Source organism: Chelonia mydas, chromosome 4 (assembly GCF_015237465.2).
Source record: "Chelonia mydas isolate rCheMyd1 chromosome 4, rCheMyd1.pri.v2, whole genome shotgun sequence".
Taxonomy (NCBI): Eukaryota; Metazoa; Chordata; order Testudines; family Cheloniidae; genus Chelonia; species Chelonia mydas.
The window spans coordinates 6,612,411-6,638,584 of NC_057852.1; positions in this window are offsets into that span (position 1 = coordinate 6,612,411).

The following is a 26,174-nucleotide window of genomic DNA, read 5'->3' on the forward strand; positions in this document are numbered from 1 at the left end:
ACTGTAGGGGGCCTGAACCAAAAGCAGGGTGGGGTGGTCACAAGGTTATTTGGGGGGGTGGTATTGCCGCCCTTACTCCTGCGCTGCTGATGGTGGGGCTGCCTGCAGAGCAGGGTGGGTGGAGAGCGGTGGCTGCTGGCCGGGAGCCCAGCTCTGAAGGCAGCGCCCTGCCAGCAGCACAGAAGTAAGGATGGCCTGGTATGGAACTGCCACCCTTACTTCTGCCCTGCTGCTGGCAGGGTGCTGCCTTCAGGGCTGGGCACCTGGCCAGCAGCCACCGCTCTCCACCCACCCAGCTCTGAAAGCAGCGCAGAAGTAAGGGTGGCAAGACCACAACACCCCTACAATAACCTTGGAACCCCTGACTCCCCACAACACCTTTTTGGTCAGGACCCCCAGTTTGAAAAACACTGGTCTGCTCCATTAAATCTGTATAGTATAGGGTAAAAGTACACAAAAGACCAGATTTCACAGGGGAGACCACATTTCATGGTCCATGATGCATTTTTCACTGCCGTGATTTTGGTAGGGCCCTAAACATAATCTGAGGTCAGGGATCTAATGGGGAACAGGGAGAGAAGGGAACAGCTCCAAATTTTTGCAAAGATTCAGGTTCTATTCTGGGAAGTACTTGACACTTCAGTTGGTTCTTTTTAAAAAAAAAAATTAAAAAAGGGAAAAATTGAGATCAGCTATTGATAATTCTCATGCACCAAAAGCTGCACCCACTGGTGCAGGACACCTCCATTTAGAAATCCATAGCAACAAGACACACCATTATAACGACATTACTGTATTGTTTGGAGCCCAAAGAGGGAATTTTCGAAAGCACTATAATAGATGACGATGTGTGTAAACAAATCCCACAGCATCCCAAAAGAGTAAAGCTTTTTAGAAAACAGGGTTGGATTGCCACTAACCCTTTGGTCCAGAGGACACCATTTACGTTTGTTACAGGCCTTTGTCCTGAACAGCAGCAGCAGCAGACAGTCGATTTAGGAGGTACACAAGCCACCAGGGCGAAATCATTCAAAGCAAGCAGGAGACATTGTGCTAGAGCATTCACCACAATATAGATCTCTATGCCTTTACAATACAATGCACACTCTGCCCAGTGGGGCCTGCTCACTTTCCATTTAGTTCAATCTGCTATCATGCGCCCTTAAGAATGGCCATACTGGGTCAGACCAAAGGTCCATCTAGCCCAGTATCCGGTCTTCTGACAGTGGCCAATGCCAGGTGCCCCAGAGGAAATGAACAGAAGAGGTAATCATCCCTTGTCCACCTTTACAGTACAATATACATCTCAGCATATTTCAGACTCCCAACCAAACAACAGCGGATCAAGAACTTGGACTGATTCTGAGTGTAAATCGCCATCAACATCTGTTTATTATCCTCTTGTGGCACTCAGATCCCCATTAGCTTTTCATATAGAATTGTATTCAATTATACAATTTTAAACCAAAGACACAGAAATGTCATCACAAGCATTGTTGGAACAGAAATGTAGATGTCTCTTCACTTTCACCTTTCTGAGCCTCAGTTTTCCCACCTGCACAATGGGGATAATTGTACTGACCTCCTTTGCAAAGCACTTTGAGATCTACTGATTAAATGTGCTGTATAGGACCTATGGATCATTATTATTTTGTTCAGTCTTTTTATAAATCTAAATAAATAATTATTTGGCTCTGATTCTCAATAACACTTAAGCACATATTTAACTTTAAACCCATATTGACTTCACTGAGATGTAAGTGAGACTTAATCATGAACTTGAACAAGGATGACTTCCTGACCTACATAATTTCTATTTTTGGAATTTCTTTGCTGGAAAATAGAGTTCCTAATTGTCTGGTGCCTTGGTGATTTCTGAAATAGCAGAAAAATAGAAAGTGGAACGTGATTGAACTACCATCATGAGTCTGTCTCTCCCTGTGTCTTCTGCCATGGGGATTTGTCTGCACCCAGAAATCAGAGAGATTTTTCCATATGAAAGACACAATATCATCCTGCTTCTTGACACAATAGTATACATGTATCAAGGTTCCTTCCACACTCTGAAATCTAGGGTACAGATGTGGGGACCTGCATGAAAGACCCCCTAAGCTTATTCTTACCAGCTTAGGTTAAAAACTTCCTCAAGGTACAAACTTTGCCTTGTCCTTGAACCCTATGCTGCCACCACCAAGCGTGTTAAACAAAAGAACAGGGAAAGAGCCCACTTGGAGACATCTTCCCCCGCCCCCCCCAGCCAAATATTCTCCCAAGTCCTACACCCCCTTTCCTGGGGAAGGCTTGATAAAAATCCTACCAATTTGCATAGGTGAACACAGACCCAAACCCTTGGATCTTAAGAACAATGAAAAAGCAATCAGGATCTTAAAAGAAGAATTTTAATTAAAGAAAAAGTAAAAGAATCACCTCGGTAAAATCAGTATGGTAAATACCTTACAGGGTAATCAGATTCAAAACATAGAGAATCCCTCTAGGCAAAACCTTAAGTTACAAAAAGACACAAAAACAGGAATATACATTCCATTCAGCACAACCTATTTTACCAGCCATTTAACAAAAGGAAATCTAACGCATTTCTAGCTGCTAGATTACTTACTATCTTAACAGAAGTTCTGATACTCCATTCCTGTTCTGTTCCTGGCAAAAGCATCACACAGACAGACAGACCCTTTGCTCCCCCTCCAGCTTTGAAAGTATCTTGTCTCCTCATTGGTCATTTTGGTCAGGTGCCAGCGAGGTTATCTTAACTTCTTAACACTTTACAGGTGAAAGGGTTTTGCCTCTGGCCAGAAGGGATTTTATAGTTCTGTATACAGAAAGGCGGTTACCCTTCCCTTTATATTTATGACAACATGCTACTCTGGAACAGAACCAGACCTTTGTAGGCCAAAAATGACACTTGAAGGACAACAGTCTAGAGTGGGAGAAAAATATAAACTAGAAGTTAGAATGTGAGAGAAGAAAAGACACAAAGTGCTTGCCATTATCTAACAGGTTGTTGTAGTGACTGAACTTTCATGCCGTGAGTGAGATCCCGACCCTGCTCTGGCCCTTTTATGCTAGCTCAAAGGGCCTGAGAGCCTGAAGGGAGTCAAAGCCCTGGTTCCGGCTGGGTCAGGATGGCCCTCTCAACTCCTGTCCAGGGGTAGGGCTAGGAGGGGCACATCAGGGCCTGCAGTGCTGCACAGATTCCAGGCAGCATTGTGTCACAGAGGGCAGCCCAGGAGGCAGCCATAATTTAGCAAAGCCCCAGGGCCCTCTTCGTTATGACAGGGACCACTCTAGCCCCCAGAGCAGCCCTGGATCAGGAGGGCAAAAAAAGTGACATAATGCCTCTTCCTCCTGCCTTCCCCTGGTCTGCAAGTTCTGTGCACCTCTTACAAGCAGACAGCAGACTAGTAACCTATACATCTACCTAGGGGCTTATATGCTCCCTATCACTGTGGCATATGAGTAATCAACTATGATTTAACTTACCTGGTGAGCACGGAGCGTGCCGCTTTGTAACTGCAAAGAGAGGGGTTAGGATTCTATTTTGTGCATTACACCTTTCAACATGAGAAGTCATTTTCCTTCTCCGCTAAGGTGGAACAGTTGGATGAGGCATTTCAAGATGGGTGTGGTTACGAGAGTAGGAGACACACTGTGCTCTCTCTCTCAAGGGGAGAGAATATCGGTTATCTCTTGATTTATTGTTTTTCCTCAGAATGAAAGTCATGCAGACCACAAGTCCAGGTTGAATATGGAAAAACAAAACAACAAACATCAGCACAAACAAATCCCATTTCCTAAGAAATCAACGATGGGTAACTGGCTAGAATAAACTGTGCACATTCCCAAAATCTGGCCAAAAGGTGGAGACAAAGGAAAAAGAGCAGCATGACTATGAATCATCTGGTAAGTCTGTTTCAATATCTTTCAATTGGAGCCATACCACTTGTTGTTTAACTTGAAACATACAGAGCTGAGCAGGTGACCTGCTCAGAAAGCTGCCACATGTCTGTTATAATTGGGTTTATTTTTATAAGATCAATTCCATTTGATGCAGGCTAGGAAATTGTGCCTCCTATTTCATGTTGTTGTCCAAGGTTCAAAAGTAATATGTTTGCACAGATTTTGAAATACATTTACAAGCTTAACAGTAACCCTCTTCCAGCTTGTGAGGTGAAAAGTTTTGTGCGTCAATACGTGCCCAAATCGCCTGCATGAGTTTGCTTGACTGACACACAACACTATCTCCATAATCATAAGCTTCTACTGGATTTCAAAAAATGAAATGAAAGAAAGGGGAAAATAGATGTGTGGATGACGGCAACATGCTACTCTCATACTGAAACTGTTCCCAATTTGTTAAAATGGCAGAGAATTGTCACATCCTGTCACATTATTTATACCAGATTGGATACGCGGCCTGTTTTCATGTGATTTTAGTCAGGGTTATAGTGTTTGTTTTTTGCAATTCTATTGTCATGATCAAAATAAAATCTAAGCACTGTAGACTGAGCCACATTACACTAATGGTGCCAGGGGTATAATGAACCGACACAGCGATACAATATTATATCAGTCACATGGTGCTGATTTAATGGGACAATTTCAATAAAAAAACATACTTATAAACAAAACACAAAAAGTTCTTTGCTGCTGACATCTTAGCTTATTGAAATTGGTATTTTTAAAAAACTTACCTTACTTTACACCATTCAAGTTAGTTGTTTCCTTTTTTGTGGTCCACTCAGCTTGGATGGCCCGGTCAGTTTCTGCAACCAGAGGGATGAAATATATTTCAGGCCTCTGCATTTCCACCCTGATTATTCTCAATGTGAGTTACTGGATGCTGAGTCTTTTTGAAAATATGTTTGACCAGATCAAAAGAATTCAGGAAATGCAACGACTTAGAGCCAGATTCACAAAGGGACTTAGACCTTGCCAGGCTCAGCTTTGCCATGCCTACATTTTAAGTGCCATGCTACCTAGGGGAATTCAAAACTCATGAGTTTGACACCCAGGCTCCCTATACAATGCCTCGGAAGAGCTGGCACCTAAGAATGGGATTCATAAAAGCCAGAATATTGAGCAGAGGGTGGGGAAATCTGGCTAAGCTCCAATTGAAATGGGAGGGGAGTGGCCTAAGCCTGACCCTCCAAAGGGAGTTAGGTGCATAAATGCAGGTCAGAGAGAGTTGCTGATTTCCCACGGCAGTGCTCAAGTCCCACTTGTGAAACTAGCCCTTAGCGGCCAGACTTTCAAAGGCAGTTAGGCACCTAAAAATGCAGGTAGAAGCCTAGTGCTTTTGAAAGACCTCACTAGGCACTACCTGCATCTTGGGCACCTAAATATATTTACAGATCTGGTCCTTGGAGTCTAACTCCTGAAAATTTTTAAAGTTGCTGAAGTGACTTAGGAACCTAAGTCCCAAAGGGGCTATTGAAAATGTTATCCATAGGAGTCTACGCTGGATGTAAAAAAGAACGATTTGAGGAAAGATGGGCCAAATGGGATGGACCAATTTAAAAAGAAATTATTCATATAACTCACAACAACAGCGGGCATCATTTTGATACACATCGTTATGATGAGTGGCATCTTTCCCTGTGTGCAACCCCACTGAAATTAGCGGAATCACACTCCTGGAGTAAGAGGCTACTCAGTTGGATCTGGAGAAAGGGGTAAACAGTCAGTGGCAAAATTTGCAGAGGATACAAAATTGCTCAAGAAAGTTAAGTCCCAGGCAGACTACAAAGAGCTACAAAAGGATCTCTCAGAACTAGATGACTGGGCAGCAAAATGGCAGAGGAAATTCAATGTTGATAAATGCAAAGTAATGCACATTGGGAAACATAATCCCAGCTATAAATATAAAATGATGGGGTTTAAATTGGCTGTTACCACTCAAGAAAGAGATCTCAGAGTCATTGCGGATAGTTCTCTGAAAACATCCACTCAATGTGCAGCGGCAGACAAAAAAGCAAACAGAATGGTGGAAATCATTAAGAAAGGGATAGATATTAAGACAGAAAATATCATATTGACTCTATATAAATCCATGGTACGTCCACATCTTGAATACTGCGTGCAGATGTGGCTGCCCCATTGCAAAATATATATATATATATATATTGGAATTTGGAAAAGGTACAGAAAAGGGCAACAAAAATGATGAGGAGTATGGAACGGCTTCCATTGAGGATAGATTAATAAGACTGGGACTTTTCAGCTTGGAAAGGAGACGACTAAGGGGGGATATGATAGAGGTTTATAAAATCATGACTGGTGTGGGGAAAGTAAATAAGGAAGTGTTATTAACTCCTTCTCATAACACAAGAACTAGGGGTCACCAAATGAAATTAATAGGCAGCAGGTTTAAAACAAACAAAAGGATTTTTTTTTCACACAATGCACAGTCAACCTGTGGACCTCTTTGCCAGAGGATGTTGTGAAGGCCAAGACTATAACAGGGTTCAAAAAAAGAACTAGATAAATTCATGGAGGATAGGTCCATGAATGGCTGTTCATCAGGATGGATAGGGCTGGTGTCCTGAGCCTTTGTTTGCCAGAAGCTGGGAATGGGTGACAGGGGCTGGATCACTTCATGATTCCCTGTTCTGTTCATTCCCTCTGGGGCACCTGGCATTGGCCACTGTGGGAAGAGAGGACACTGGGCTAGATGGACTTTTGGTCTGACCCAGTATGGCCGTTCTTACGTTATATACACCTCTTTAAAAAGTACCTGTTTCCTCTGAGAAAAAAAATCAGTCATGATAATCTTTTTACTGATATTCAGTTTTGTAAACCTGTTTTTAATTGGGGACCTAACTTGCTTGACACGTTATCTCAGAGTCCCTTTAAACTTTTAAAAACAACATTTATTTTTCCGCAGATCAGATTGCTTTTCTCAGTTCCCTCAGTATCTCTCCAACCAAAGCAGATGGTTAATTTAACATATCTGACACAATAATACCATGCAACTGTACATGAAAGTCATAGATAAATAGGGCAGTGAATTAACGGGGCCTCTTGAAACTTTCCAGCTCTAAAAGCGCTGTATAATCTTCTCAGCTAAATGAAAGTAAAAGGGAAATCAAATATAGATTGATGCTTTTTTTAAGTGCATCTACAGTTTAACTCCAGATAGGCTTTGGTTTTCAAAACCAATTTTTTTTGCTGATAGTGTACTATTTGTATTAAACCCTTTTGATAATTTTTAAAGCACATTTCAGAAATTGACAAGCTGTTTGAAGTTTACAAATTGTATACTATGTTAGCACAGCAGTTCCACCCACATTCATCCCCACTCCACACTCAGCGAAAAGGATTTTTGCACGTAAAACAAAAATGATAATACAACGATACAGCCATCCATTTCTTAGAGGGGATGTAAAGCTGAGGTTGTGACCACTGGATACATATTCCCATAGTGATTTGACATAAGAGAATAGGGGTTAAGGACTGTCATTGTCCTGGCCAACTTCCAGCTCAGGTAATATTCCACTTATCTAAATTCCCCATTATATCAGTCGAAAATGGCTGTCTACATTTCCTGCCCTAAGTTACTCCGTAGTGGCGTTGTGTGCTACTAAATAAGTGCCATGTGGCTCCCCAGAAGGGTCTGCATTTCAAGCGTTAGGGTCCTTTGGGATAGAAAATGCTACGTAAGATCCTTACCACTACCATGCTGTTCCTGAACAACTTTCTTCTTGCAGCTGGCTGAACATTTTTCATCAAAAAAATTTTCGGCAAAACATAGCTTTGGGGTTACGTGGACATTTTCAAGCCAACTGTAGTTGCGATTTAACAATAAACACTAACAAACCTACCATGACCAGGAAACAAGCTCTTTGGGCAGAGACCATCTTTGGTCTGTGTTTGTCCGGCACCTAGCAAAATGGGGGCCTGGTCCATGGCTGTGGGTCTAGTCACTACCACAAGACAAATAATACACATGGTCTGTGCTGCATGCTGGTCCAGTATGTTACAGGTCTCCATAATACTGTTCCCAGGATTCAGTCATGGAGAGGAGCTGGGCGGGAGCACACTAGAGATGCGGTGTGTGTGTCAAATACACAGAGCCTCCAGGCATCAGGAGGAAGGTGAGAAATTGAATGAAAAACTTGCTAGCCTACAGCTTTTATATTTCTCCCCTAATGTCACTAGTGGCCTCTCTACTCAGTGGCTCTAGGCAGCCAGGCCTAACACTACAGTTGGGATGTATATCCTCCCCCAGCCCCCCGGCCTGCAGGGAATACTCACCCTTAGGCTGCATCACCTTTCCTCCAAAGTTGAAAGTTCCTCCAACTTTCCTTAACGGGGGCTTAGGAAGGTCCATGGCAGCATGGTTCCAGTCTGGCCCCACTGCCGGTGAGCAATGGGGCAAGGGCTAGCAGGGGGCTCTGCTGGGTGCCCCTTTGCCTCCAGTCAGCAGATTCTGTGTTGGTCTTGAAGGAGTCACAGGACACGAGAGCTGAAGGTCTGTATTTTCTACAAGGGGGAAAGCCACCCCAGACAATGCTTTGTCCCCTGAGCCTGCTTTCCCTCACCCTCTCACCCCGAGGGCACATCAGAAGGGAACTTCACAGGTTTCCCTTCCCCCACTACTCCCTCGCTCCCCACTGCTTTTCTGCAGTAATTCACTCGACAGAGTGACACAGATCATTATGGAAGATGGGGGGCAAGAAAAAACAAAGATGGTGCAAATACCATATAATGATAATCCATAGGCGCTGTGCCCCCCTGGTTAGAGGGAGGAAGGACCACATGACAGATGCTGGTCACATGGTTTAATGCACTCCTGGAAGGTGCTCAGATACCAGAGTCATAGCTGCATTATAAGACCTGCACAGGGAAACCTCCCCTCCACTGCACGAAGCTGCAGTGTGTCAGGCCAACATGCTGAAGGAGATTTTATGCTCACACGATTCACTTAACCCCAAAACAATGAACACTGCAGGGATATTCCAGGCTGCCTCCTGGAGCCTCAAGCTGGCAGGTATTTGTGCTCTGTCACCCTCACCTCTTGTGGCTCCCCCTGCCATTCCCTAGGTCAACATACAGTTGTCCCTGCACTGGGGTTGGTCTTTGGGTGTGAAACTTTGCCCTCCTTGGCCTTTGTCTCCCTCCCCCTCATCACGTGTCACTTTCAGCTGAGGCACTGGGCCCTTCACACGTTCAACAGCACAATGACGTCAGCACTTGGCTCTGGTGTTCTCCTAGGACATCTCACTCCCCTCCCCTGATTCTCCATTTGATTGACTAGACCCATGTCATGTACATCTTAACTTTCCACTGCTTTGCATCATCTGGTTTCCATAGTGTATTGCACTCATTTGTGAAATCAGTACTGCGCCTGCCCTCTCTCCCCCTATTCTCCCTCTCCTCACACTTCCACTTCCCCCTATCACCTCTTTCCTGCCTGCAGGGACTATTCCCCCAGCCCCTGCTCTCCCCTTACTGCTTCTCATCTTCCTTCCTGTTCTTCCCAACCCTCCATACATTCATCCTGGAGGTTTGTCCTCCATGCTGACACCCCCACAGTCTCTGTTGCTTCTCACTTCCTCTCTAGGACCTTCAGCTTGCTCCCTGGATCAATTCTTCCACCCACTACATTGGTCACTCCTCCTTTGTGTGATGTTTAGATGCCGCTTGTAATTATTAGAACTGGGAGCACTGCCTGTTGGGAGTCTGAAAGGACAGGAAACAGGAAGGGGGGGGGGAGAAGTTGAGGAAGCGGAGTGAGAGCTACTGAGGGTGCAGCAGCAGCTTGATAAAGAGGTTTCCACTTTAAAAATAAAGTTCTGTAGAAGTTTGTTAGTACCTTGCCTGGTTGCTACACTTTGCCAACAAGACGCAAACAAGCAGTCCCATGATCTTAACCGTAACCCTTGTCCTCCTTCTGCCTTAGCACTATTTGTCTGTTCTTATCACTTGCCAGGATGTTAGGTGCAAACCCAGTAAATAAACAACAATAATACCCTACCCAATCCTCTAAAGTGTGCAGCACCCCCTGTGAAGTTATGAGTACTCTCCTGAAATCAACAGCAATGCTAAGCACTTTGGAAGAACAGGCACTTGAACCTTCTCTCTTCCTTCTCCCCAGTTCCCTTCTCCCTTCGCTTTGGGAACAGGTTTTTCAGACATGCCTGAACTCTAAGGTAAATATGTGGCACTGGGGTATTAGAGTTGTGCAATACTTCCCACACCTTGGCAGGTGGAAGCACTTTAGATTAACTGACCTTAGCACAAAGCTATTGTTGCATCAGCAACTTGCCCCCGCCCTGTTTTGTCATTATTATTAGGTATGGCAATGCCTAGGAATGAAGGACACACACGGCAACGTGACAGAATTAGAGTTGTGGGGGAACCATGACTATGAATTTGCTGGCTTTTGCACATGTAAAATCTCCAGCATAACTTTATCTTAACATGTTCAGAGGGGGTGATTTAGCATAGTCTAAGCAGCATGCTAAGGTACCTGGACTCCCTGAATCCATTGCTTTAAATCCTGACATGGCCAACGCAATCCTTCATCTTTCAGAATCAGATAAATACTGACCCTTGCTGCTCAGGAATCTCAGATGAGACCTTAAAAACGGACATCCAAGGCTCTTTGCATGGATATTATACTTCCTAGGGGAGGTTAGATAAGAGCAGCAATTTGTCCTGATGTCCTTGTTCAAAATTTCTATTCCCTCTGCTATTCTGTAGTGTGCCCTAGTTGTCTACCCATCTGCTGTCCTCTGCGCCAGCCCTGCATTTCACTGCTGTGTTCATCTTACAGTGGTGCATCTCAGTGCTGGAGATGCATGCTGTAGTTTGTAACTCACATTGTGCTAGGCAGTGTTAAAGAAATATGAAACGTTATGATGAAAGTCGGTTTTTGCGTTTAAAATTCCAGTTTGGTTTTGTATTTTCAATTAGTTGTACATTCAAATAAATGGACCATTAGGCTGGAATTTTCCCAAGCACTCAATGTTGGCGTCTATCAGCCACTACTGAAGGCCAGTGGGAGTTTGCTAGTGACATCAGCAGGAGTGCCTCAGGCCAGCACTGAGAATTTTTGAAAGTCCCACCTTCAATATTTTTTTGTATTTTCTGTGTGAGATTAAAATGAAATCCTTGGGCCAGATGATTGAAAGTTCTCAGCACCAAAACTGAGGATCAGTTTTCAAAAGATCACAGCTCCCATTTAGGCTCTGACGTGAAGTAAATAATAGTAATAATAATTTATATTACTGCAAGGCCTAGAAGTCCAACCAAGATCAGGGCCCCATTTTCTTGTATGCACACCCAGGTTCTGCCTTTGCACCTATTGAAGTCAGTTCAGAACTCCCATTGATTTAAATGGTGGAGGATCAAGCCCAAAGGAAGAAGAGGCAGTCTGTGACCTACAAGTTTACAATCTAAATGGACAAATTAGACATAGGGTGGATAGCTTAGCCCCCCAGTAGCTCCCACTCAATCCAGCCTAGTGAACGCATTCATGTGAGTATTCTCAAAAAGTATATTTTAACACACATTCAAAGTTATATGAATGACTGATCATTTAAACAGTTGTAGATACATTTCAGTGTACAGATATATAGCATGCTCCTGCCCATGGACATTTGGACATTGTTTCATACACATTTAAAATTATTAAAAAATAGATATGCTCTGAATTCCCAGTATGTTATTTTTCACCCACTTATACTGGAATGTCTTCATTTCTCAATTTTATTTTTTCAAACTTGGCCAAGCAATCATTTCCCATCAAAGGCAATGTACAGAACGTGCCAAGTCTGAACCTTTAAATGAAATAATTTTTAACTGATCCAAGCAACAACAAAAAACCAGCTGAACAATTTTATTAAAGCAAGAAAACAACACTGCATGGTTTTTCATGTTCAGAGGATTTAAAAGTGCCTTAGTTCTTCAACCCCCTCCCCCAACAGTCCTTTGGTCTGAGGGGGAAAAAAGCTAAAAATATGTGAACGAAAAGACTGGCTTGTTCAGAGCCCTGAAAACAGAGGCTTACAGTGAAAATATAACTACAGAGATATTAGTTGCAAGGTTACAGTCCCTGTTCAAAGCCGAATGCATCTTCCTGTTATCCCTTGGGTTCTGTTCTAACTACACTACCACTGGGCCAGCTAAATAACATTGAAAAAACATAGCTGAACTGTCCTTTCTCAAAGGAAGATTCCCTTTTCCTTTCATTCAGTAGCATGATGAGTGGAACTGGAAAAGACGAGCAGTTTGCAGAAGGGACATGCATTGGGGTAAATCTAGAGGCGCAGGGGATATAAACCAGGCTGGATTGTGTCTGTGGGTGGAGCCTGGACAGACACAGCAGAGAGGGAGCATGAAACACTGACCTCTCTGAATGTTTCATAAAGATCTGACTACTCTGCCTGCTTGCTGCATCACATGTGGTAACGAAACACAGGCCAAGTGATGTAATTATAGCTGGGGAGGGGAGGGAGAGAAATCTGCACACTGGAAAGTTGCTGATTTTAGCATCACTCTGTCATTTCTTTTCCAAGTGGCCTCGAGGCCACCATGTTTTACCCAACCAAACAAAGCTCTCCTTTGGGAGAACTAAAATGCTTTTTTATAAATGTGATGACGACATGCTCACCCAAAAGCTCTGGAGTTCTAAACAACTCCCCCAGGGCCTCCCCCGTATGCTGAATAACCGCCATCTGGAGGAGCAATTTTCAAAAAAGTTCACATTTGCCAGAGTTTACTTGGCAAGCCTTTTTTCAAAGGGGAGGCAGCAATCCTGCAGACAACAGCCTCCTCCACCACACAAACCCGATTCATTTCCAGAGCAGTGTCCTGCCTGTTGACAGAAGGAAGCAGGGGTCATGGGGGAAATATAGCATGGGATCATGTAATTAAAGACTGTCCCCTACTGCATACACATGAAGGGGGGCAAATTCAGGTTGCACAAGCAACCGTAATTCTAGCATTTTCTAAATTTTCAGGAGTTGAGTTTGCAAACTTAATGTTCTTTTAACATAGTTTGTATGTGATTGAAGTAATAATTATCAGAAATTCCCTCATGCTTTTTACATGGTGTCATAAATATAAAGGGAAGGGTAAACACCTTTAAATCCCTCCTGGCCAGAGGAAAAACCTTTTCATCTGTAAAGGATTAAGAAGCTAGGATAACCTCGCCGGCACCTGACCACCTCTCCCAGTGCTGCTGGTAATCCACCTCCACGAGGGGATTAGCTCCGAGCGTTCGGAGCCTGTTTACACTAGCACTTTAAAGCGCTCTGACTTGCTGTGCTCAGGGGGGTGATTTTCACACCCCCGAGCCAGCAAGTTAGAGCGCTATAAAACGTAAGCGTAGCCAAGCCCAGAGAAGCTTTCTGCATTAAGACCCTATCCAACAGGAAGAGTACGTGAGCATCTAGAGTGTAGAATACTGTGACTCTTTCCCCAGAATAGATCTTTCTAGTCCCGGTTACAGACTCCTGGGAACAGCCTGGAGAGAAATCACTATCCCTTAGGACTCCCCTCTGAATGCTCCTTCTAGTTCTCCAGAGCTAATGCCCCACTCCTATGCTCACATAAGGAACTGTTTGATTTCTTAAAGCTAATCCACTTTTGAGCTGGAGTGGACAGGGCACAGCCCCCGTAACTGAATGCAGAGTCTACACCCACGCTAGCATCCCAACAGCATTGTGCTCCAACCTCAGAACTGGATCTATGCAGGTAGATCTGGGCCGATGTAAGCAGCAGCACGGGTGCAAGGGTCTGCTAGTGGGGACACGTTAAGTCCACAAGAAGCTCTCTTTTCTGAGTTCATCTCCGTCTCTTGCATTCGGAATTTATATTAGAAATGCTGACCAGTAGAAATGGAAACAGAAAGCCATAGATGTTAATCAACAATCAGCAGCATTCATCAAATACAAATTTTACAAGAGACATTTTGCTCAGTTGAAAGGTCATGTCATTTGCACCAGTTAAATAACATTTTGATGATTGATTTCCAGAGCTTGTATTTCCAGTGATTTTTATTTCTTCCCTAGACACAGGAAGGACTACTACATTTGTAAGGCAGTGTCTCTTCTTCATCTCCCAAAACAGAGTGTTGATACCAGTACTGAATGTCAGAATTGGTCAGTCTGGTTTTATTTCAAGGCTAGCAAGCTGAATTTCATCACATTTGAGTAGAGAATTAATGACATGCACAGAAATATAATGCCATTTTATGCAGAAAATGCTTTGCCCCCATAGCTGATGGAGGGTCCCTATGAACCTAAGCTCCCTCCCAATCTGCTGCTGAAATTTGAAAGAAAGGAGGAATTGATTTGACACCTGGTTTTGGGAACAGGATTGTCTGTCCCTTCCAATCTACTATTGGAGGTTTGAGGAGGGACTGTTCTGACCAGCTGGTTCCAGTTCCCATATTAAAATATAATTATTAAAAAAAAATCTGTAGCAGTAATTGAAACCTGTTAAGTCCTGCCAGTTCACACTGTTTGCTGCAGGCATGTGCTTAAGGATGATCTTCGTTAATCTGCTGCTGATGACTTTGAAAGAGAGCTTGTTCGCCTGCACATTCACCTGTTTGACAGGTAGAATTACTGCATGGTCCTGATCCAAATTGCACAAAGAGTTCAGGGGGACCATCTTTTCAAAATCAAACCGGGAGACTTCTGTGACATTTTTTTAGGGTCCTGAAATGCTCATACAGAAGTACACTTGTTCTTTTTTAAATAATGCTGCTCCCAATTTCTGACTCAGCAGTGACACAGGCATATTTCCTGGAGTGGAGGATTTTCCCTGGTAACATAGCATCTGAATGAGTTTATCATGAAACACGGAACAAGTGTCATTAATATTCACTATGGGCAAAGCTCTGATAGCATCTGCACTCTTTTGGCTTTTCTCTTCACCTCACACACTTCATCTCACTGAATACTTGTTCTACGGGGCTGCTAGTTTCTGGTAAACGCTTAGAAAATTCTACTCACTGCAGCAATATATCTTGAACAAACCTTTTTATAGATCTGAAAAAAAAAGGCACATTTGCTTGGTGAAATGAAAAACAGGGACATTTCCGGTCCTGAAAGAGGTTCCCAGGACACCAGAAGCCCAACATTGTTTGTGGACTCTGGCTTTATGGCCTCCAACTTTGTGTCTGCTCACTCTTTCAGTAAATTAGGGTAAAACAGTGACTACGCGTCAAGCAATGAGGCTGCAAATGAAGACAGGGGAAGAAAAGCAAGCATATTACAAAGTGAATTTCTCTTTCTAACACATACATACGAAGACTGCTTGCGTTCTGGTCCAGATTTTTAGCAAAAGTAAACTGATTGGCATTAACGTCTGTTAACCAAATCTATTCTGGCTGAGGAGCCAGACCTTTACTTTTTATTTCAGTTTCAAAAATATTTTGAAACACCATTTTCAACACCACCTGGCTTGGTTGGAAATCAACATGATCTTTATTTTATTTGAACAGACAATTCAGAAAGTTTTTTTATGCAAGCAGTATTGTAAGATCATTATTTTTTTCAAAAACCTGACAGACAATAAGTCTTCCCTTTTTGCATAGTGCACGACCCACACCACAAGTCTTTTTAGTCATGTTTACTGAATGTTCTGTAGACTTAAGAGTTTGGAGAACCTCACAAAAGATGCAAGAGCTGGATACCCGTCCCAATACTACTTATACTCAAGGACACTGCGCAGACCCACAGAGTAGTTTGGATGAAGTTCAACACCATGCCCAGATTATTGCATGATCTTACAGGGTTACAAAAAGCTGCATAAATTACTGAATAGTAAAAGAAAAACAAGTCTCAGTGTTTGCTGCGAGCATTGGAGTATACTGGAAAGGTCATCACTTAAATGCATAAGGTCTCATTGGCTTGTGGGATACACTAATGAAAAATGTACTTGCTCACCACAGCAAGAATCAGGGCATGAACTAAAGCCATAAAAGTTTTATAGAGCCTCTCCACAGATACCGCATTGCTTTGCCTTTGGTCTTCACAATGCACTTGACAGAATAAGCTGTGCTGTACTGGTATTTCAAAAGGCTGGTTTCAAATTCAAATTATTCCACGCTGAAGTTGAACCAGTGAGTTCCTTTGACAGCTGTACTGGGTCCTACCTTAGTGGGAAGAATGGCAGTGCTCCGTGTAGTGCTGTGGGGATGAAGTGTAAATCAAGTCTCAGAAATATGCACATTTAATGTATTTAATTGACTGTAAAATAATTATGCTTTGCAATGTAATTGTTCTGCTGTGGAAGAAAGCAGGGCTTCTAAACATTTAAGGGAAATGATTATGGGACCAGAATTAAGCCAATATTTTCTCCTCTCATGTACATAAAATATCATAAGCTTTTTGTCATTACATTGTGTTCTATATGTGGGATGTAAGATTCTCTTGCAAAAGCCTTTCTTGTTCTTTTGTTCCTCTCATGTTTCCCACCCGCTATCCATCCTTCACTCTATTTCGATTTAGGGATACAGAGGCAAGCACATTTCAAAACAAGTTTAGGAACAAGGAGTGAAATCCTTGCCCCATTGAAGTCAATGGGAGTTTGCCACTTCACCCAAGAAATTTAGACTATCCTCTCCCCTCACTGATTTATCTCGGCTCATTTTGAATAATGTGTGTATCTGGGAAGAAACACGAGTGTCATTGGGTTTGGATTTTACTTTATCTTCAAGGACCGGCAGCTTCAGTTACAGCAGAGTCACAAATCCACTATTCCCTGGCCATAACAGTTGTGCAGGAATTTGAGTCAGGGTATCCAGCAAGGGAATTTATGTTCATCCCCATATCTACATTCCTTTGGTTCAGCGAAGGTAGCCTGAAATGTTTCAAAGTATTATTAGTCTGAATTTGGATCCAATTATTCCTAATTGGCCAAAAGGGATCAAAGGAAACATACATGGAATCAAAAAAATTAGTCCATGATGTCAACATTTCTTTTTTTCTTTTTAATTGATGGGTTTCTTCTTTTTTCATTCCCACATCCCCAAGGAAATCAGCATGGATTTGGCAAGATTCAGAACAGCACACTGTAATACCTGCCTCTAAAGTGAACCTGTGTCCACTGCTGTGAAACACGGGAGAGTCCAGGTTTTGGAGAGTTAGCTACGCATTTTTATTATGCAAAAAAAATGCTTCAGATCAACATGATTGGATTTCCTTCCTCTCTCTCATCTGTGAAATTGTCAAGAGCAAATCCCAGGAGGCAAACCAGGCAAAAGAGTAGCACGGAGCTCCCCAGCAGCTAGGATTTGTCAATGTTTATCATTCAAGGAAACAGAGTGCCTTGCTCAGACTATTGGAAACTTGATCGATCTTAATTTGACTGTCTTTCATCCACTGTATCTTCAGTAACATAGAAGCTGCTTTGCAAATCATTGAGCCAATTATTCTTAAGTAGAGCTGGGTGGGAAATTTTTCAAGGAAACTTTCCATCCGGAAAAAAAAAAAAAAAAAAAAAAAAAAAAAAGGAAAGCTGGCGCGTTTAAACCAAAATTATCTGAAGAAAAAAAAAAGCGAGGGGGGGGGGGGGTTGTGACAAGTGTTCCAACTCAAAATAAAATGTTGAAAAATGTTTTGACAATTTCAAAACATTTTTCAACACTTACAAAATGAAAATTCCATTTTTCCCAATTCAAAACAACTTTTCATTTCAAAATATAAGTTAGATTTTTAAAAAGTTAACAGATCAACATCAAAACATTTTTAAGTTATCCAAACTAAATGTTCTCATTTTCTCCTTTTTCGCTTTTGGTTTGTAAAAATGTTTGAGATTTCAATTTTTCATCCTCCTTCAGGATGGGACAAATTCTTGACAAATTCAGTGGAGACAGCTGTGCTTTGGATTCTTTCTATTCTAGACCACTGAGGAGAATAATGGAAGTTATTGAAGCCTACAGATGTATTACCTTCCTTGGTTTCCCCTTCTCCTGGGGAGGTGGGGGGCAGTCAGGAGGCAGCAGCTGTCAGGAGAACCCCTGAACACAGGTGCTATCCTGAAGCCATAGGTGACAGGAACACCTATGCTGGGGAAGCTGGATATTGTTAGACCCCAGTACAGGGGTGTGTATTGGCACCAGTCCTGTTCAACATATTCATAAATGATCTGGAAAAAGGGATAAACAGTGAGGTGGCAAAACTGGCAGACAATACAAGACTACTCAAGATAGTTAAGTCCCATGCAGACTGCAAAAACCTACAAAAGGATCTCACAACATTGGGTGACTGGGCAACATAATGGCAGATGAAATTCAATGTTGATAAATGCAAAGTGATGCACATTGGAAAACATGATCCCAACTATACATATAAAATGATGGGGTCTAAATTAGCTGTTACCACTCAAGAAAGATCTTGGAATCATTGTGGATAGTTCTCTGAAAACATCCACTCAATGTGCAGCGGCAGACAAAAAAGCAAACAGAACATTGGGAATCATTAAGAATGGGATAGATAATAAGATAGAAAATACCATATTGCCTCTATGTAAATCCATGGTACACCCACATCTTGAATACTCCATGCAGATGTGGTCTCCCCATCTCAAAAAAAGATATATTGGAATTGGAAAAGGTACAGAAAAAGCTAACAAATATGATTAGGGGTATGGAACGGCTTCCATATGAGGAGAGATTAATAAGACTGGAACTTTTCAGCTTGGAAAAGAGTTGACTAAGGGGGGGATATGATAGAGGTCTATAAAATCATGACTGGTGTGGAGAAAGTAAAAAAGGAAGTGTTCGTTACTCCTTCTCGTAACACAATAACTAGGGGCCACCAAATGAAATTAATAGGCAGCAAGTGTAAAACAAACAAAAAGCAACATTTCTTCACACAAAACTGTCAACCTGTGGAACCCTTTGTCAGAGGATGTTCTGAAGGCCAAGACTATAACAGGGCTCAAAAAAGAACTAGATACATTCATGGAGGATAGGTCCATCAATGGCTATTAGCCAGGATGGGCAGGGATGATGTCTCTAGCCTCTGTTTGCCAGAAGCTGGGAATGGGTAACAGGGGATGGATCACTGGATGATTATCTGTTCTCTTCATTCCCTTTGGGGCACCTGGCATTGACCACTCTTGGAGGACAGGATGTTGGGCGAAATGGACCTTTGGTCTGACTCAGTATGGCCATTCTTACGTTATGTTCTCTGTTACCCAGCACAAATCTTTAGAATTGTACTTTGTTTTCTGTAAAGTTCTCTACCCCAGCAGCTCTCAGCTGTCCCATTACTCAGAGGATTTGGTGAGGTCCTGATGCACGCCTACTGGTAGATCTAAGTGATCTCCGTCTCTTCTGCACTTGGCTACAGCTATGCTGCATATGTCAGTCCCAGGATATTAGACAGACAAGGTGGGTGAGGTAATGTCTTTTATTGGACCAATAAAAGACACTAGTCCCCCCCCTGCCACACACACTTCTCTCTTTAAATCTGCATTGATAAGAGGGATCTGTTGTCAGCACCTCTGGGATTCAACATATTAGAATCGAATCCAGTCTCCCGTTGAAACCACTAGAAAGACTTGTGGTGAGTTCAATGCATGCTGGGTCAGACTCTCAGTCACCATTCAAACTGCCATGAATTCAGAATAGGAATCAACAGTTCCCTCTCAGATTTCCTGACCCTGCTTCCTCCTTTTTGTTCGAACCTTTCAGAAATAATCAGGGCCATGGACTGGGACTCAGAGGACTTGGGTTTTGTTTCTGGTGCTGCCACTGACTGGCCCAGTGACATTGTACCTTTGCCTTCTCAGTCTTTACAACCTAAATAACAAGACAGTCAAATTCTTTGGACAGGGCCTCTCTCTCTGGGAGCTTAGGCTATGTCTATTCTGGTGCTCATAGTCCAGTACTCGACCATGTATACGCTCACACACACGCCATACTGGTGTCAGTGTCCACATTATGCTGTCCTGCACATGGGTAGTGTAGAGATATGTTGGTAGAAGATTATATTTTAGAGACATTCCCTCATAAGGGACAGTATATGAGCATAGCAATTTGGCAATGTGTCCTGGAGACGGGAGTAGGGAACACCACATGGCTGTGTGCAGCAGTTCACTAGAGGCGTTGTCATTCACTGGTTTGTTATTTAATGAACCCCAAGATTGTTATAGGCATAACACTGTGTACACACACATATCCATGTCCACCCTACCACCGCTCTTATGCAATGTTAGTGCTACTACATCAGAGGCAGCGTCCCAAGGTTTTATGCATCACAGGGAGACACTAGGTGTTTGTACAGCAGCCAGCACAGTGGGACCTCTGTACACTACTGTCGAGCAAACCAATAGCAAGAAAACACATAAGAAATACCCATCTAGGCACTTAAAAGTATCTAGACCTGCATTTAATTTTTCGGTGGTCCTGGAACACTGTCGCTTTCCAACAAAACTCTGTCATCCTGCAATGGCTCTTGATGTTTCGCGATCTGTCCCACTCTTAATTTTGGTTTACCCCAAATTGGGTGTCTTTATTTCAAAATTCAGTTCTACCTGAGGTAGTGATAGGTAAATGCCTTGCTAGATAAATTTCATATTCATCAATATCGCTTTCAAGTATTACTCATACAGTATCGCTCTATTAAGTAGCACTGGATGAAAATGGTGGGTGGGAAAGAGGACATTGTGTTGTGGGGGGGGGGATCTCAATTTTTCCCCATTTGTTTTTTTTTTTAATTCAAATTTTTATACTTGGAATCTTTTTAGTTTCAAAAACTGAAAATTCAGAAATAAAAAGTTCTTGAGTTGGTCAAAAATGAAAATTTATTTTTCCAAACTCCAATACATCAAAGTTTGAAATTTCAAAATTTGAAAAATTTTCATCAGCTCTTCTACTTAAGTATCTGGTTTCTAGTTCCTTATCCAATATATATTCAGCATGGGGATGTCTACAATTTAGACAGCTTTAAGAGACAAACTTTCAAGAGGTCATGCCCCAAGCCAGTAAGATGCTGAGTGCACTCTGAGCAGTCCCGACTCTGCATTTGACCTCAGTGCAAGTAAAGGGTGTTCAGCATCTTGCAGGACTAGATTCTTTGAGATCAGTTTCTCCGTGTGTGTGTCAATGGGCCTGAAGACACCAAAACAAAAATTGGTTGCACTTCCTTTTCAATCTGGGCATAGCTTCTTTCTGCAAGAGGAATCTTCTGGAATAGGAATCTCAGTGCAGGTGAAACTGACTGTGTTTGGTACATAAGACAAGCATAATTCTAGACCTTCCAAAAAAGCATCTACTGAAGGAACCGATTTAGGCCATGTCTACACTATGAGCTTTTGCCAGCACAGCAATGTCAGTTGGGGTGTGATTTTTGTGACATTTCTATACTGGCAAAATCCCCAGTGTATAGATAGTTATTCTGGCATACCAGGGCTTTTGGCAGTATAATTTATTTCACTCACTGAACGTTATAAACCGTATTGGCAAAAAACACCCTTTTGCCAGTATGAGCTATGTCAACAGCTGGAAGGTTTGTCAGCATAGCTATACCAACAAATCTTTTCTAGTGTAGACCTGGCCTTAGTTAAATCATAGTATTTTCAAACTAGTGACTAGTGTTTTAACTGCTTACGTCTGTCTTAAAAGCAAAGCATTTTCCCTGATGTATTCAGGATGATTTTTTTTAATCACTGTAGATCTGTTTTCATTCTGAGGAGGGGATTTCAACCTCTGCTTTTATTTTAACCTGGCTCAAACAAACAATTAGGATAACTTTACTGAATTTTCAAAAAGAAAAGGAGTACTTGTGGCACCTTAAAGACTAACCAATTTATTTGAGCATAAGCTTTCGTGAGCTACAGCTCGCATCATCGGATGCATGTAGTGGAAAATACAGTGGGGAGATTTTATATACACAGAGAACATGAAACCATGGGTGTTACCATACAGACTGTAACAAGAGTGATCAGGTAAGGTGAGCTATTACCAGCAGGAGAGCGGGGGGCGGGTGGGGGGGGCGCAACTGTAGTGATAATCAAGGTGGGCCATTTCCAGGAGTTGACAAGAACGTGTGAGGAACAGTGGGGGGCGAATAAACATGGGGAAATAGTTTTACTTTGTGTTATGACACACCCACTCCCAGTCTTTATTCAAGCCTAAGTTAATTGTATCCAGTTTGCAAATTAAGTCCAATTCATGCTTAATACAGAAATCTACCTTTCAACTCAAAAAAGTGAAAAAAGATCTGCATTGGAAGTTTGATATGGGGGAAAGAGAGGCATCTTCCTCTTGTCTACAAAACTTACCCAAGATCATGACTGAGGAAAGCACTTAACTAGGTGCTTAACTTTAAGCACATGCTTACATCTCAAACCATGTGTTTAAGTACTTTCCTGAATCAGGGCTTAAGTCTTTAATCATCAGTCACTTTACAATCCCCAGCCAAAATGAAAACATCTTTACATCTTTAGCACCTTGTAATCTGTCAAAAATCTGTGAAATTCCTCTTTGAAACACCTTGGGAGCAGAAACAACTGAAGTTCTACTAGGAAATGGTAATGAGCGGACTGAAATAACTGTAGTCCTTTAAATAGACATGGATTGCCATAAAGGAAAAGCTGATTTATTCCTTTGATTAATAATAAGTCATGTTGCCCTTTCAGGAGACATATTTTACTCTTCATATTGGTCACATATTTTAGATATTAGAAAACCCAAAATATGTCCCATTAGCTGTGAGTTCCAGAGGGCATTAGCAGATCAGATTTTTGAATGTTTCCCATGTATTGTTCACAGACTTGATAAATTATTGGTCAAGGGGAATTTGAACCGCCCATCTTCTCCATCCTCCAAATGCAATAACCTTTTTAAGATCAGATTGTATAATCAGAGTTCATAAAGTAGAAAAAAACGACTATTTACCTTCATCAAATAAAATGCCGTTTAAATGTATGGCTCTGCACCTTGGAAATCTGTCTGAATGCTACCGTTGTTTTGGTTAACACTTTAGCAGCTGGTGCTAATGGGGCTATAAAATAAATTATGCCAACAAAAGGTTTGTTTTTTTTTTAAAAAAACAACCCTAAGTTCATAATGCAATAAGTAACATTTCAGACTTGTGTGTGAGAAAAGAGATACTACTTTTCCCCTCATAATTAACAAGAGCCCAACTCCTCCCACTAGAGTCATTTGGGAATACAGACCCTCATCAGTACCTGATGAAACTGTTGTACAAGAAGTTATAGGCATAAACGCAAGAGTTTGCCCCAGAAGCCTTCCTCTTTCCTGGGGTGCATTTGGGATTGACACATGTCCCAAGAACATAAGGATAAAGGACCTATTTAGGAGGTGGTCAGGCAAGCTTGATACACCGTACCAGATCAGCATGGTTCCATTTATATAATAAGGTCAGGCAAGGGAAAAATTGCTGTTCTGTCACCCAAAGTGCTCTAGTCTAAATAGGAGAGGATCCTCGTCTGGTCAAAGGTGCCTACAACATCATCATCCATCCTGTAAACCAGTTTTAGAGGCTGCCTTTCCAGCAAAATACTCAAGGCAAAGTGCAGGATTTGCAGATACCGGGGAGAGCAGTGATTAAAGCATGTTGATTTGAGCCAACATGACTAAACTAGAAGTTTCGAAATAGAGATGAGCCTGCAATTAGACACCATTCATCTTCCATACGTCTGCACTCCACAAGAGTTGGGAGTTGGACATCTACAGCAGAGAAGCCCGCTGCCAACGTACCAGCCGACAAGAGTGGCTCCATCTGTTGCTGCATCTGTGCATCGTGTCTCTGACAGTGTACCCAGTCCTAGAAAAGGCACTCCAGAGCAGACGCTATTGTAAGTGATGACTGGAGCTGGGTGGTCTGTCTGGAGCGTGGCTATCGTGTCCCTGGGTGGAGGAGGCAGTTGAAGTGATGATGATATAAAGGGGCCCCTTTAGGGTAATGGAGGATGGGGGGAATTGTATGTACCCAAGCATCAACCTAGGTACCAGATTCAAGACCCAAAACTCAAGGCTAATTTCATTTGGGGCTGGGGTTCTTATATGAATTCTTAACAGAGAATCAAAACTTAGTTGAAACTCCCAATTAAAGATTCACATAAGACTTCCATCTCTAATAGGGATAGCATGAGGATAAATTCATTCATGTCTGTGAGGTGCTCACATAGTACAGTGAAAGGGGTCATAAGAACCTAGACTGGAAGTGGAATGAATCGGCTGAGCAGTAATAGGTCTGCAGAGGGCAATGCAGTGAATCTGCTGCTGTTCTGACTGCTGACCTGAGAAGAAGAACAGGGTCCACATACACAGAGTGGTTAAGGACACGCACATACTGTAAGTCCACAAATCACAGCAGACCTGACTCTGATGGCATTTTCTTCCTAGCAAGGGGAACAGACTGGCTGCAAAGCCCCAGAATTGACAACCACTTGGTCGAGGGGCAACAACAGGCAGATAGCACAAGTCACCCAAGTGCTGTAATCTTGATCATTGCGAAAGTCATGGAGCATTCAGCCACAATCACTTCCCTTAAAGCTAAGCAAGGACTGAAGCCAAGTTAGAAATACCATTTCCCCCACCCCAGCCTTAAAAACAGCTTGGATGTGGATGACTTTATTAGCTCCAACTATTCTAGTCACTAGTTCTGAAGTTAGTGTGTCATGTTAGTGTGCTACCTACATTTCCAATTGATCAAAGGATTGGGCAAAGATCAGCTACCCTCCCCATCCCTCCCCCCCCCCCACGCAAATCCAAATTAAACTGGGAGTTCAAGATGAATGGTAATAGGCATGGATAGGTTAGAGTCTGATAATTACATGGATTTAGGTTTCAGAGTAGCAGCCGTCTTAGTCTGTATCCGCAAAGAGAAAAGGAATACTTGTGGCACCTTAGAGACTAACAAATTTATTTGAGCATAAGCTTTCATGAACTAATATGGCCTACATTTCCAAGGTGTACATAAACGAGGTTGGGGTCAGGAAATATGGCCCTATGCATTCCAACAGCTTACACATTTCACCAACCAGTGTGCTCCCATGAACATTCAGACCCTTTAAAACACAACTCACCCTACCCATGTCCCCAAAGGGATCACAGCAAGTGTGTTAAGAAGCAAGTAACACTCTGCTTTCAGAACTTCAAGGGAGAAGTAAGGGATATTTCTTTTTTCTGTATACAATCTTTTAAATTAAATGATAATATCTAACATTTCATCCAAAAGGGATTTATAAACTTGAGCTATGTACCCAAACGTACTCTACCCCCTACTGAAATGCAATACAACCTTTAGTGTTGCTGTGCATGCTGAAGAAGGAGGACAGTGAAAGAAGAGAAGATTAATTCATCCAGTTGAAGCTACAGGTAGAATTTCGGGAAGCAGAATATCACGTATGGGCTGGATGAATGGACTATAAGGTGGATAGAAAGCTGGCTAGATTGTCGGGCTCAAAGGGTAGTGATCAATGGCTCCATGTCTAGTTGGCAGCCGGTTTCAAGTGGAGTGCCCCAAGGGTCGGTCTTCGGGCCTGTTTTGTTCAATATCTTTATTAATTATCTGGAGGATGGTGTGGATTGCACCCTCAGCAAGTTTGCAGATGACACTAAACTGGGAGGAGATGTAGATACGCTGGAGGGTAGGGATAGGATACAGAGGGCCCTCGACAAATTAGAGGATTGGGCCAAAAGAAATCTGATGAGTTTCAACAAGGACAAGTGCAGAGTCCTGCACTTAGGATGGAAGAATCCCATGCACCGCTACAGACTAGAGACCAAATGGCTAGGCAACAGTTCTGCAGTAAAGGACCTAGGGGTTACAGCGAACAAGAAGCTGGATATGAGTCAACAGTGTGCCCTTGTTGCCAAGAAGGCCAATGGCATTTTGGGATGTATAAGTAGGGGCATTGCCAGCAGATCGAGGGACGTGATCGTTCCCCTCTATTCGACATTGGTCAGGCCTCATCTGGAGTACTGTGTCCAGTTTTGGGTCCCACACTACAAGAAGGATGTGGAAAAATTGGAAAACGTCCAGCAGAGGGCAACAAAAATGATTAGGGGACTGGAACATATGACTTATGAGGAGAGGCTGAGGGAACTGGGATTGTTTAGTCTGTGGAAGAGAAGAATGAGGGGGCATTTGATAGCTGCTTTCAACTACCTGAAAGGGGGTTCCAGGATGGAACTAGCATGGATCTAGACTGTTCTCAGT